Below are 13,133 nucleotides of genomic sequence, written 5' to 3' on the forward strand. Positions count from 1 at the left end.
CATTCCAAAACTCAATACAAAACAAAAAGTCCCTCTCCTAACATTGATTTGAGTTCGTACAAAAAGAGAAATAAGCACAATCAAGGTTTCTCAAACGCAAGGAATCAAACTTGCCGACTTATCTATCTTCCTCACAAAGACGCAGACAAGTCATCTTCCAAACATAATATTCGGTTGGACATTTTATCAAACGACTGGCGGGTGTAAAAAAAGTCATTGATGCTCTACTCGATTGAAGCCATAATCGATCCCAAAAATTTCCAGCATGAACAATCAAGAATAAAAAGACAATTCCAGTCCAATCAAATACATAACGCACACGTATTCTAAAATCTATGAACAGTCCGCGTGAAAATTGAAATAATAACTCACGGAAAGCATGTTCTGATAGAAACTGAAAATGTAAGGGGAAAGGATGACTTACAGTAATCTCCCATGGTGAAGATTTTGCAGGTGGTGATTGGAAGTTCCGGTGGTATGGTGGCGAGCGGCGATGAGCAGCGGCGGTTCTGTTGACCCAAGCGTCGAAGGGTTTGATTTTGGGTGATTGGCGGCTGTCGGCGTGGTCATGGTGGACTGATGATGATGGATGGAGGTGGTGCCAGATTGAAGGCTTCAAAGATGGAGCTCGCCGTCCCACGGCTGAAGTCGACTGAAATGACAAGGGCGGTGGTGCCGAGAGTCCTCCTTCCGTCGCCCGTTTCTTTCCTCTGCTTTCATTCTTTTTCTCCTTTTCTCTCATGGCCTTCTCTGTTTTTTAGCCATAAGCCTCTCCTATTTCCCTCAGCCCAGGACCTCTTCATCCGTTACCATTTCCTCCCTCTGTTTTTCGTAGTTTTGCTCCTCTGTTTCTCTTCTCAGATTTTCAGGCCTCTCTTTCTTGTAGCTGAAGCTCCTTCGTCCATTCGGCCAAGCTCTCGAACCTCGCGGCCCTCAACTCTTTTTGGTCCCCCACCGAAACCCCCAAACTCCTTTCTTTTCCCTCTTTTTCATTCAACCCAGCCTCGCCGAAACCTTCCCCTGTTTTTCTTTTTCATTCCCTTGCTTCGCCTTCTGATTTTTCCTTAGCCGCGTCCTCTCCTGTTTTCATTGTTTCAGCCGTCTATTTTTCTGTTTTTTCTCCATGCCCGATAGCTCCCTTCTCTAATCTTCCCCTTGCGGCTGCCTTGCTGCTTTCTTTTTATATGTAGCTCTCAACTCTAAAACCCTCAGCAAACTCTACTAATATTGCAGCCCAAGGGACTGCCCAGGTCCTCTCTTGCAAGCTGCGTATTTACGCAGCTTGCTGTCGCGTGTTTCTCTTTTTTTTTATTTTTTATAAAAGAAAACTAATACAACTTGATAATTACAGAAATGATAAAATAAATAATAACAAAATTACACAAACCATGTAATAATAATTATAACAAAACAAAAATAATTTTTAAACAAAACACTAAACAAAAATGGCCATTTTTTAATTTTCAATTTTTCTCTTTTCATCATTTTCTTTCTCTCAAAATAACTTAATAAAAATAACTAAAGTGCCCAAAGATTGAATTTAAAGAAATAAACATATTTTGGTGAACAATTTTTCCTTTTTCCCTTTTTCCTCTTTTTTTTCATTTTTCCAAGAAAACTAAAAACCTATTTTTTGAATGCTTTTTTTTTTTAACAAATTCTATGATAAAACTTAAAAATAAAAATAAAACTGGAAACTAAAAACTAAAAATGAACACGATAAATAAAAAACTAAAAATGAAATTACACCAAAAATTTGGTGTCTACAGTTTGCCCCTCTTTGTCCGAGTTTTGAAAAAACTTGAGACAAAGAAGTAGACACCAAATACTTACCTGTGTTATTGGGCTGCAACAGATTCCAACGAACAGGAAGTCTAATACGGGACTGACCAGAATCATGAAAAATAAGACGGGACTGACCCGAACAGTAATTTAAAATTGGGATAGACCCACGGGATAGACCCGAACAGAAATTTAAAATTGGGATAGACCCACGGGATAGACCCGGACAGAAATTTAAAATTGGGATAGACCCGCGGGATGTTGTGAAGTTGGCGGCACGAAATCCAGGCCCAACGTGATTTTTGGAATGTTGGCGGCACGAAATCCAGGCCCAACTTGATGTTTGTGAGGTTGGCGGCACGAAATCCAGGCCCAACGTGATAAAGTGGTGTTGGCGGCACCAAGTCCAGGCCCAACGTGATAAAGTGAAGTTGGTGGCACGAACACCAAGCCCAACGTGATAAAGTGATGTTGGCGGCACCAAGTCCAGGCCCAACGTGATGTTTGGAAGTTGGCGGCACAAAATCCAGGCCCAACGGGATGTTTGAGATGTTGGCGGCATTAAATCCAGGCCCAACGTGATAAAGTGATGTTGGCGGCACCAAATCCAGGCCCCCAACGTGATGTTTGGGAAGTTGGCGGCACAAAATCCAGGCCCAACGGGATGTTTGAGATGTTGGCGGCATTAAATCCAGGCCCAACGTGATAAAGTGATGTTGGCGGCACCCAGGCCCAGATCCGGCACCAAGTCCAGGCCCAACTTGATTTGGAATGTCAAGAGAAGGGGGGAACAGAATGATGCGCGGCGTGCATTGGAGCTTCGCCCACAAGAAATCAAATTTGATTTTTCAAGAAACAAGAATTTGAACTTGATTTTTGACTTTTTGATTTGATTTTTGGTTTTTTCTCTTTTTTTCTTTTTCCCTTCTTTTTTCCCTTTTTTCAAAAATTTTAAAAAAATAATTTGCCCCAAGTGTAGTGTCCATTTTTCCTCCTTCTTCTTGCTTCTCTTTGCAGTATCGGCCTTCCGCCTTACTGGATGCCTTTCGTCATTTTGAATCATGAATACCTGTACAAGGGGTTCATCAAAGTATGACATGCACTTAAATTCCAGGAAAAAAGCAGCGGGATTGACTTGAAAAATACATTATTTGATTCTTGGACGAAATCCTCAATTGGATTACAAAAAATGTTTGCCCCTGTGTGGGCTTATTTTGCGAAATTTTGCAAATAAAAATTTTGCCCCAGTTTGGGCCCATTTGATTGCAAACAATTGGTTTGGATGACTTTCCATTTATGCGAACACTATAAGAAAAAAAAATTTCATGATGAATTTCTCAAAATAATACCAAATTACAAAGGATTTCTTCCTTACCTTAGCATCGAAGCTTTGGGTAATGGCGTTATTTCTGATTTGGAAATGGGAGGTCAAGATTTGTCTTATTCATGTGCTCAGATGGTATGTAACCCCTTCTATACCACATCTTGGTGAAAGCAAAGAGTTTATCATCCTTATTTCTTAAGAAAACGTAGTCCACATACGAGCTTTATAGGCTTGCAATAACACGGATGGAAACGATAGCTAAAACATGAAAAAACTGGTTGTTCCCTTATGATCACAAATGATTGATGGATTTCTTACGAGCATAGTCGTCACTTTGGATTGTCATGAAGGAATAAGTCAACGATGGACTTTATCAGCTTGTAATTTGGCTTGAAAACGATAGCTAAAGAAAGAAATAATTTTCAAGGACATTGCACCGAAGATCGCGTTTTTCTCAAAATTACCCTCAATTTGGACTCCAAGATCTTGGATTTTGTTTGACTTTTTGTCATCACTCAACAGGGTCTTTCGGCATCAAATCTCTCTTTTTTTTTTTTGCATTCATTTCGCTCGTTTTTCTCTTCTTTTTCCCCCTTTTCAAAAATAACCTCGCGGGGTTTCACATGAAGAGCAGTGTCAACCTCACACCTAATCAATTCAGAAATACAGCTAAAATTTTCGACATCAGAGATTTCCTTGACAAAGCCAGTGCAAAGAACAGAAGTCAGGACTTTCGGCTTTGTAATGGGGTCAGGTGGGGTGCTTAGAAAAGTTAAGGCTTGAAAACAGATTTCAGAACTGGTTTGAAGAATCTGAGATCGCATTGTTGCGCCAACCCTATTTTAGGGTAAAATCAGAATTTGCCTCAGTTTTTGCTCAATTGAGGCTTTTTCTCTTTCATTTTCTTTCTTTTTGATTTTTTTTGGCCTTCGGCCATTTTTGAAATTTGCCCCAGTTTATTTGTGGACTGAGGTTCTCTTTTCTTCTTTTGTTTTTGATTTTGTGGCTTTTCACCTTTCACCTTTTGAAATTTTCTTTTCAACTCAAACTCGCCCCCAGTGTGGGGTTTGCGATTCTCAGGGGTTGCCAAACGAAATATTTTATTCTGAAGGCTCAAAAAGGATAACTAGGGATAGAATGCTTGATCGGAAAAGAAGAGGGCCTGACTTTAATTCCGTTCCCTACATTAACTCTGAAAAGAAATTTTCATTAATGGGAAATTTTTGGCATGTATCTGAATTAATTGACTGAGGAAGACCCTTGCATAGACGATCCACCAGATGAAATTCTTCCTTTTCTTTTTTCAACATTGGAACCCAAGTGGAATCAAATTTCCAATTTGCGGTTCTCTCTCTTTTAGCCTTAGCATTTTGGCTTTTCTCTCTCTTTTGGAAAATTCTCCAATCTTCTTCCCCAGTGTGGGGGCGATCATAAGTGCTTTGAAAAGAACCAGTAATTTTGGCTCTGTGAGAACCCGTAAAACCCTAATTATTTTCTTAGGGTTTAGTTCCCTTTAATTGCATGTTTTCTGCATTTTCTAGTTTAGAAATATTTTCTTAGTGGATTTTATGAGTAATTATAGTTTTAAGATGAGTTTTCTCGTCCTGGATAGTTTTTAGAAAATTAAGAATATCTTTTGGACGTGGGACCCACTAGTGCGAAAAGTTCGGAAAAATTCGGCCAATAAGGTTAAGTTTCGGATACTGTGTGAAATTTATCGGGTGTTAAGAGATAAGTAGAATGTGTGAAGTGATTGATGTGAGAGGGAAAAAGAAAGATAAGAATGCATTAATGAGTGTGACAAGTGTCACAATATGGTTGGTTGTGACTTAAGAAACACTATTCACCTTTTGACAATTTTTTGACTTTTACTACTTGAGTTAAATATCTCAAAAATTACAAAAAAAATTCACTCTTCTCCCTTCCCTCTTGGCCGGCCACCTTGAAGCTCAAAAGAAGGAAAACTCTTCCAAATTCTAGCCTCCATATAGCTCAAATCTTCCAAGAAAATTACTTAAACTAGTTTCTACTCCATAAAACCTTACCTTCTAGTGCTAGGGTTGTAGTGAAGTTTGTTTGAAGAGCAAAGGTGTCCACAATCCCTCTCTCTCTTGATTTCTTGGTAAGTGTTGCTTGAACACCCTACTACCTCTAATAATGGTTATATGATGCTTAGAAGTGGCTTGAGTGTTTGAAAATGTGATTTATCTCTTGATTTGGCTTGTTTTGGTGAAGTTTTTATTTTCTTGGGAATTTTTCTGGTTTAATATGATCTTGATGTTGGGGGCTTGTATGATGAATTGTAATGGTTGGAAATGACTCTAGTGAGTGTGAATTGTGGTTAAATGCAATCAATTTTGGATTTGGAATGAAATGTGAGAAGTTAGGGTTCATGAACCCCTATTCTGTCCGAAATTTTAGGTCATAGATAGAGGCCGAATTGGACTATGCTCAAAACATGAAAGTTGTAGGTATTGGTAAGTATGAAGTGCCTACAAAATTTCAGGGCATTTGGAGTAGTATAGAGAGAGTTATGCCGTTTTTACTGTTGCTGTTTTTGGTGAACAGAATGTGCGGAACTGCGATAGTAATTGCCTATTTTGACTGGAATTGGTTTGGATTTTGAAGTTGGTGTCTTCTGATGAAATGTAGCTGGATGTCTTAGCTAACTTATTCCTTTGGAATTTCGGCATTTGGACTTGTATAGACTGAGTTATAGTAATTACAGTTTTGTGTGATTTGCAAACCTGTTTTGGGAATTCTGGTATAGTATTTTGCATATTTGACCTAGTTGTGTTAGGAACTGGATTGAGTGACCTTCTACATTGTTGTAGCTCTGTTTCTTGGCTTCGAAACGGTGGGTCTTATACCCCCATCCGATAATCGTAGTGAATTTGACGCCATTACCGCAAAATAAGGGCAAAACAGTTTTCTATTTGGGGCCAAGACTAATGCTATTTCTAATTTCTGGTTTGCTATCATGCTTATTTATGCATATGAGACCCTATTGGGGTTGTGTTCAGCATTGTTTTATGACTCGTCGTCGAGTCTCTCTTAGGGCTTGCTTTCATTTTGGTTGTTTCCTAGCTAACTTTTGTACTTGTACCACTTTGAGCCCTGTACGGCTTTTGGGAAATGAGATGAATTTTGTGTGAGATGTTGGGACTGATTTGAGGATAGAATGAAGCCTTAATGGCTGGAAAAGTAAGAAATTTAGGGGAAGTGCTGCCCGATTTTTCTAGGCCGTTTGGTTCTTTTAAGTTGGATTTGCCTTTTGGTAGAAATGAAAGGGCTTTTGGGTTGTTTGCGCCTAGGTCTTCATGCTACCTTTTCGTTTCCAAGGGAATCGTGTTTTTGCATTCTTGCACTAGTATTTATTTGGCAAGGCGTACGACGTGTAGTCGAGCCTCACATGTGCATTCTGTTTACTCGATTCTGGAAGTAAAACCTTCAATTGGTTTATTTTGGTTATTTTAGGGTTTCTTGGCGATTAAGGCCAATCTGAAGTGAAAACTTTTGAAGTTGAGCCGGTGAGTGTACCACTCCCCTCCATTGCTGTTTAACTTGATTTCTGCTCTGTAATTTGTTTAATTTGTTTGAGACGAGGGTGTACTTTATCACACTCGTTCTCTTGTCTGTCCATATGCCAATTTTGAGTGCCTATCTGAATCTGCCGTCTGAATCTGCTATCTGAATCTGCTATTCTGTATCTGTATCTGAATCTGTTATCTGTGTCTGCATCTGTTCGGATTTCTATGACCTATGAGCTCAATCCTGTGGCTAAGTTATTCGAGTCGGGCCGGCAAGGGCCTGGACGATTAGATAACGAACCACGGTAGTCTGTTCGGGGATTTTTGGGTATTGAGACCCTTGATTCCGGGTATACTCGAGTATTACCATTTCTGTTCGGTTACGGTGAGCGGGCCCGGTAAAGGGGTGTTTGGTGGACGGAATTCGGTGTAAAGAGGGGTCTACGGACGCGTTGGTTCTATATGCGTTGACGGAGAGTCAACCGGTTTAGATCAAGTACTGCACTGGAAATTTGGCTCCTGAGAGCCACCCGTATCCTTCTGATTTGAATCATTGGTTCTTTTGCTTTACATCTGGCATGTGTACTTGATTTGATTTGCTAAAAGTGAACTGCCATGATTTTATTGCTATCTGTTTGGTACCTCATTGAGCGCAAGCTCACCCCGTTCTGTTCCTTTTGTTTTCCTTACAGGAAAAATAAATACTTTTGGACTGGATTTGATAATCGGTTGCCGACTTGAGCTAGTTGAACATATCTTTTATATAGCTCATGTATTAAAACCCTAAGTGTACTTTTGGGGCGTTTCTCTTTTGATTTGGCAAACCGTGTATATGTATTATCTTTTGAAAGCTTTTGTATGTCATTTTGATTTGTAAACGCTAAAGTTCAGATGTAAATGTTTGTTAGCTATTTCGGTTGGGTTCTGACGGGTCGGTTACTATTCATGGCCGGCTCCGGATTTCATTTCATTTTATCTTGGGTTGTTTTTCTATTTTGATTTGTTTACGCGAGTTTGTAAGTTCCGGATTGAAGCGGATAGCTCTAATCTGATCCGTAGTCCTGGCGAGAGCTGGGCAGGCAGTCCGCTAACCCCTTTGGTTCGCCTTAGGGGAAAGTGGGGCTGTTACAAGTGGTATCAGAGCCACTTCGCGTGGTCTCTGCGTGGAGTGAGACTGGGCCAAGTGGTGTTGTGGTCCTAATTTCATGAATATGTCTAAGTGCTCGTGTGAGCGTAAGTTATGAACCGGGCATGTGATAAGTGTACGAATCATTATCATAGGACTCGAGGAAGCTAGGTATGTATGTCGGGTAGGAATCTTTAATAAGGATGGTTTACTCTTGGGACCGGCCGGCTCGAGTTGTGAATTATCTTAGATGGGATTCTTGCGCCCGGATACGAAAGATATGAGGGCCTAGGTTAGAAAGGATTTGGTGAACTAGAAAGGCCATTCCTCGGTGGATCGTTTATGTTTGTACCTGACTTAACTGGCTGTATATATGTGTGTGGCTTAATTTTGACCGACTTGTATATATATGTTGTGATCATGTTTGCAATGTATAAATGTGTGTTAATGTGAAAGTTTTGCGTATTACTTACATGCTTTGATACTGCTTTGGTTTAGCATTCTTGCCTAGACCAAGTGAAACTTATGGAAGGAACACGAAGTGGTCGGGGACGTGGGCGCGGAACTAGACAACCCACGCCGGTTAGGGAAACGGGGGAAACCTCTACTGGACCCAATCCTGAACCCCAAATAGACCCCAATGTGCAGATAGCTGCCGCTATGCAGCAAATGACAAACCTACTAGCACAAGTAGTACAACAACAGGGCCAAAACCCAAACCCTAATCCTGGAAACCCTGGTAACCATATCGAGAGCGAAGACAGAGCTCTCGAACGATTCCAGAAGTTCGCTCCGCCAAAGTTCGTTGGGGGACCTGACCCAGACGTTGCCGAAAGATGGCTTGAGAAAATGGTTGATATATTCGCGGCCCTACACTACCCTGACGAAAGACAGGTCACTTTTGCCGTGTTCCAACTGGAGGGAGCTGCCCGTTCCTGGTGGAATGTAATTAGACAGAAATGGGAGCGGGAGCAGACGCCTAGGACTTGGGTGAACTTCATCCGAGAATTTAATGCAAAGTTTTTCCCTCCTCTAGTCCAGGAGAGGAAGGAGGACGAGTTTATCCGGCTCCGGCAAGGGGCTCAGACTGTGGCGGAATATGAGAGTCAATTCACCCGCCTATCCAAATTTGCGCCCGAACTCATCATGACCGAGCAGCGGCGAATAAGGCGTTTTATCCAAGGCTTGAACGTAGAAATTCAAAAAGATCTGGCGGTAGCCCAACTTAATGCCTTTAGTGATGCGGTGGAAAAAGCCCAGCGCGTTGAAACTGCAGCGTTACAAGTTAGAAACTTCCAAGCAAGAAAAAGGGATTTTCCGGGGAGCAGCTCAGAACAAGCAGATAATAGTACAATCTCTAAAGTTCGCAAGGGAAACGGGGAAGTACGGCAACCAGGGGTGTCGCGTGATGTCCCTCAGGGAGGACTGGTCTCTGCTACTCGTGGTCCCTGTGGATATTGCGGAGGGCCAAGTCATACGGAAACAAATTGCTGGAAGAAAGAAGGAAAATGCTTGCGCTGTGGAAGCGCTGAACATCGGATTGCTAACTGTCCAGCTCGCCTGCGCGAGCGGAGAGGGATTCTGCCACCGACCAAGCCCAATTCTCAGCAACCCGCCAAGAACAACCCTGGACAGACGAAAGGAGAAGGGACGGGATCGAAGGCACCAGCTCGAGTATATTCTCTAGAGCAGCATCAGGTCCCTGACTCGTCTGAGGACGCAGAAGGTACGATCCGTTGGGTACCTTAGATTTGATGGATTCCGCTGATAAGGAATTTCGAGGACGAAATTCTTTTAAGGGGGGGAGAGTGTGAGAACCCGTAAAACCCTAATTATTTTCTTAGGGTTTAGTTCCCTTTAATTGCATGTTTTCTGCATTTTCTAGTTTAGAAATATTTTCTTAGTGGATTTTATGAGTAATTATAGTTTTAAGATGAGTTTTCTCGTCCTGGATAGTTTTTAGAAAATTAAGAATATCTTTTGGACGTGGGACCCACTAGTGCGAAAAGTTCGGAAAAATTCGGCCAATAAGGTTAAGTTTCGGATACTGTGTGAAATTTATCGGGTGTTAAGAGATAAGTAGAATGTGTGAAGTGATTGATGTGAGAGGGAAAAAGAAAGATAAGAATGCATTAATGAGTGTGACAAGTGTCACAATATGGTTGGTTGTGACTTAAGAAACACTATTCACCTTTTGACAATTTTTTGACTTTTACTACTTGAGTTAAATATCTCAAAAATTACAAAAAAATTCACTCTTCTCCCTTCCCTCTTGGCCGGCCACCTTGAAGCTCAAAAGAAGGAAAACTCTTCCAAATTCTAGCCTCCATATAGCTCAAATCTTCCAAGAAAATTACTTAAACTAGTTTCTACTCCATAAAACCTTACCTTCTAGTGCTAGTAAGGGTTGTAGTGAAGTTTGTTTGAAGAGCAAAGGTGTCCACAATCCCTCTCTCTCTTGATTTCTTGGTAAGTGTTGCTTGAACACCCTACTACCTCTAATAATGGTTATATGATGCTTAGAAGTGGCTTGAGTGTTTGAAAATGTGATTTATCTCTTGATTTGGCTTGTTTTGGTGAAGTTTTTATTTTCTTGGGAATTTTTCTGGTTTAATATGATCTTGATGTTGGGGGCTTGTATGATGAATTGTAATGGTTGGAAATGACTCTAGTGAGTGTGAATTGTGGTTAAATGCAATCAATTTTGGATTTGGAATGAAATGTGAGAAGTTAGGGTTCATGAACCCCTATTCTGTCCGAAATTTTAGGTCATAGATAGAGGCCGAATTGGACTATGCTCAAAACATGAAAGTTGTAGGTATTGGTAAGTATGAAGTGCCTACAAAATTTCAGGGCATTTGGAGTAGTATAGAGAGAGTTATGCCGTTTTTACTGTTGCTGTTTTTGGTGAACAGAATGTGCGGAACTGCGATAGTAATTGCCTATTTTGACTGGAATTGGTTTGGATTTTGAAGTTGGTGTCTTCTGATGAAATGTAGCTGGATGTCTTAGCTAACTTATTCCTTTGGAATTTCGGCATTTGGACTTGTATAGACTGAGTTATAGTAATTACAGTTTTGTGTGATTTGCAAACCTGTTTTGGGAATTCTGGTATAGTATTTTGCATATTTGACCTAGTTGTGTTAGGAACTGGATTGAGGGACCTTCTACATTGTTGTAGCTCTGTTTCTTGGCTTCGAAACGGTGGGTCTTACACCCCCATCCGATAATCGTAGTGAATTTGACGCCATTACCGCAAAATAAGGGCAAAACAGTTTTTCTATTTGGGGCCAAGACTAATGCTATTTCTAATTTCTGGTTTGCTATCATGCTTATTTATGCATATGAGACCCTATTGGGGTTGTGTTCAGCATTGTTTTATGACTCGTCGTCGAGTCTCTCTTAGGGCTTGCTTTCATTTTGGTTGTTTCCTAGCTAACTTTTGTACTTGTACCACTTTGAGCCCTGTACGGCTTTTGGGAAATGAGATGAATTTTGTGTGAGATGTTGGGACTGATTTGAGAATAGAATGAAGCCTTAATGGCTGGAAAAGTAAGAAATTTAGGGGAAGTGCTGCCCGATTTTTCTAGGCCGTTTGGTTCTTTTAAGTTGGATTTGCCTTTTGGTAGAAATGAAAGGGCTTTTGGGTTGTTTGCGCCTAGGTCTTCATGCTACCTTTTCGTTTCCAAGGGAATCGTGTTTTTGCATTCTTGCACTAGTATTTATTTGGCAAGGCGTACGACGTGTAGTCGAGCCTCACATGTGCATTCTGTTTACTCGATTCTGGAAGTAAAACCTTCAATTGGTTTATTTTGGTTATTTTAGGGTTTCTTGGCGATTAAGGCCAATCTGAAGTGAAAACTTTTGAAGTTGAGCCGGTGAGTGTACCACTCCCCTCCATTGCTGTTTAACTTGATTTCTGCTCTGTAATTTGTTTAATTTGTTTGAGACGAGGGTGTACTTTATCACACTCGTTCTCTTGTCTGTCCATATGCCAATTTTGAGTGCCTATCTGAATCTGCTATCTGAATCTGCTATTCTGTATCTGTATCTGAATCTGTTATCTGTGTCTGCATCTGTTCGAAATTTCTATGACCTATGAGCTCAATCCTGTGGCTAAGTTATTCGAGTCGGGCCGGCAAGGGCCTGGACGATTAGATAACGAACCACGGTAGTCTGTTCGGGGATTTTGGGTATTGAGACCCTTGATTCCGGGTATACTCGAGTATTACCATTTCTGTTCGGTTACGGTGAGCGGGCCCGGTAAAGGGGTGTTTGGTGGACGGAATTCGGTGTAAAGAGGGGTCTACGGACGCGTTGGTTCTATATGCGTTGACGGAGAGTCAACCGGTTTAGATCAAGTACTGCACTGGAAATTTGGCTCCTGAGAGCCACCCGTATCCTTCTGATTTGAATCATTGGTTCTTTTGCTTTACATCTGGCATGTGTACTTGATTTGATTTGCTAAAAGTGAACTGCCATGATTTTATTGCTATCTGTTTGGTACCTCATTGAGCGCAAGCTCACCCCGTTCTGTTCCTTTTGTTTTCCTTACAGGAAAAATAAATACTTTTGGACTGGATTTGATAATCGGTTGCCGACTTGAGCTAGTTGAACATATCTTTTATATAGCTCATGTATTAAAACCCTAAGTGTACTTTTGGGGCGTTTCTCTTTTGATTTGGCAAACCGTGTATATGTATTATCTTTTGAAAGCTTTTGTATGTCATTTTGATTTGTAAACGCTAAAGTTCAGATGTAAATGTTTGTTAGCTATTTCGGTTGGGTTCTGACGGGTCGGTTACTATTCATGGCCGGCTCCGGATTTCATTTCATTTTATCTTGGGTTGTTTTTCTATTTTGATTTGTTTACGCGAGTTTGTAAGTTCCGGATTGAAGCGGATAGCTCTAATCTGATCCGTAGTCCTGGCGAGAGCTGGGCAGGCAGTCCGCTAACCCCTTTGGTTCGCCTTAGGGGAAAGTGGGGCTGTTACAGGCTCAAATGAGGATGCAAGGGGTGATCAGTGTTTAGGTTGTAGAAACGACGGCCAAAGCATCATTCTTACACTTCATGACAACCAAAGTAGCAAAACGGTTATTGAAAATCCATTCCCCTATTTGATATTTGAAAATTTTCCAATATAGGGTGGTGATCATTAGGGCTCTTATTTGAAACGAAATTATTCTTTCATAGGCTCAAATGGGAGGGCAAGTGATAAAAATCTGTATAGGTAGTGAAACAAATGCTCAAAGTATCATTCCAAATTTTCAAAACAAACAAGAATAATGCACATTTTTGCTTTCACTTAGATGTGATTGAATCGGATTAAACCAATGGGGATTTTTCCAAGCAAAGATTGTCCCAATTTAC

The sequence above is a fragment of the Coffea eugenioides genome, chromosome 2 (assembly GCF_003713205.1).
Source record: "Coffea eugenioides isolate CCC68of chromosome 2, Ceug_1.0, whole genome shotgun sequence".
Taxonomy (NCBI): domain Eukaryota; kingdom Viridiplantae; phylum Streptophyta; class Magnoliopsida; order Gentianales; family Rubiaceae; genus Coffea; species Coffea eugenioides.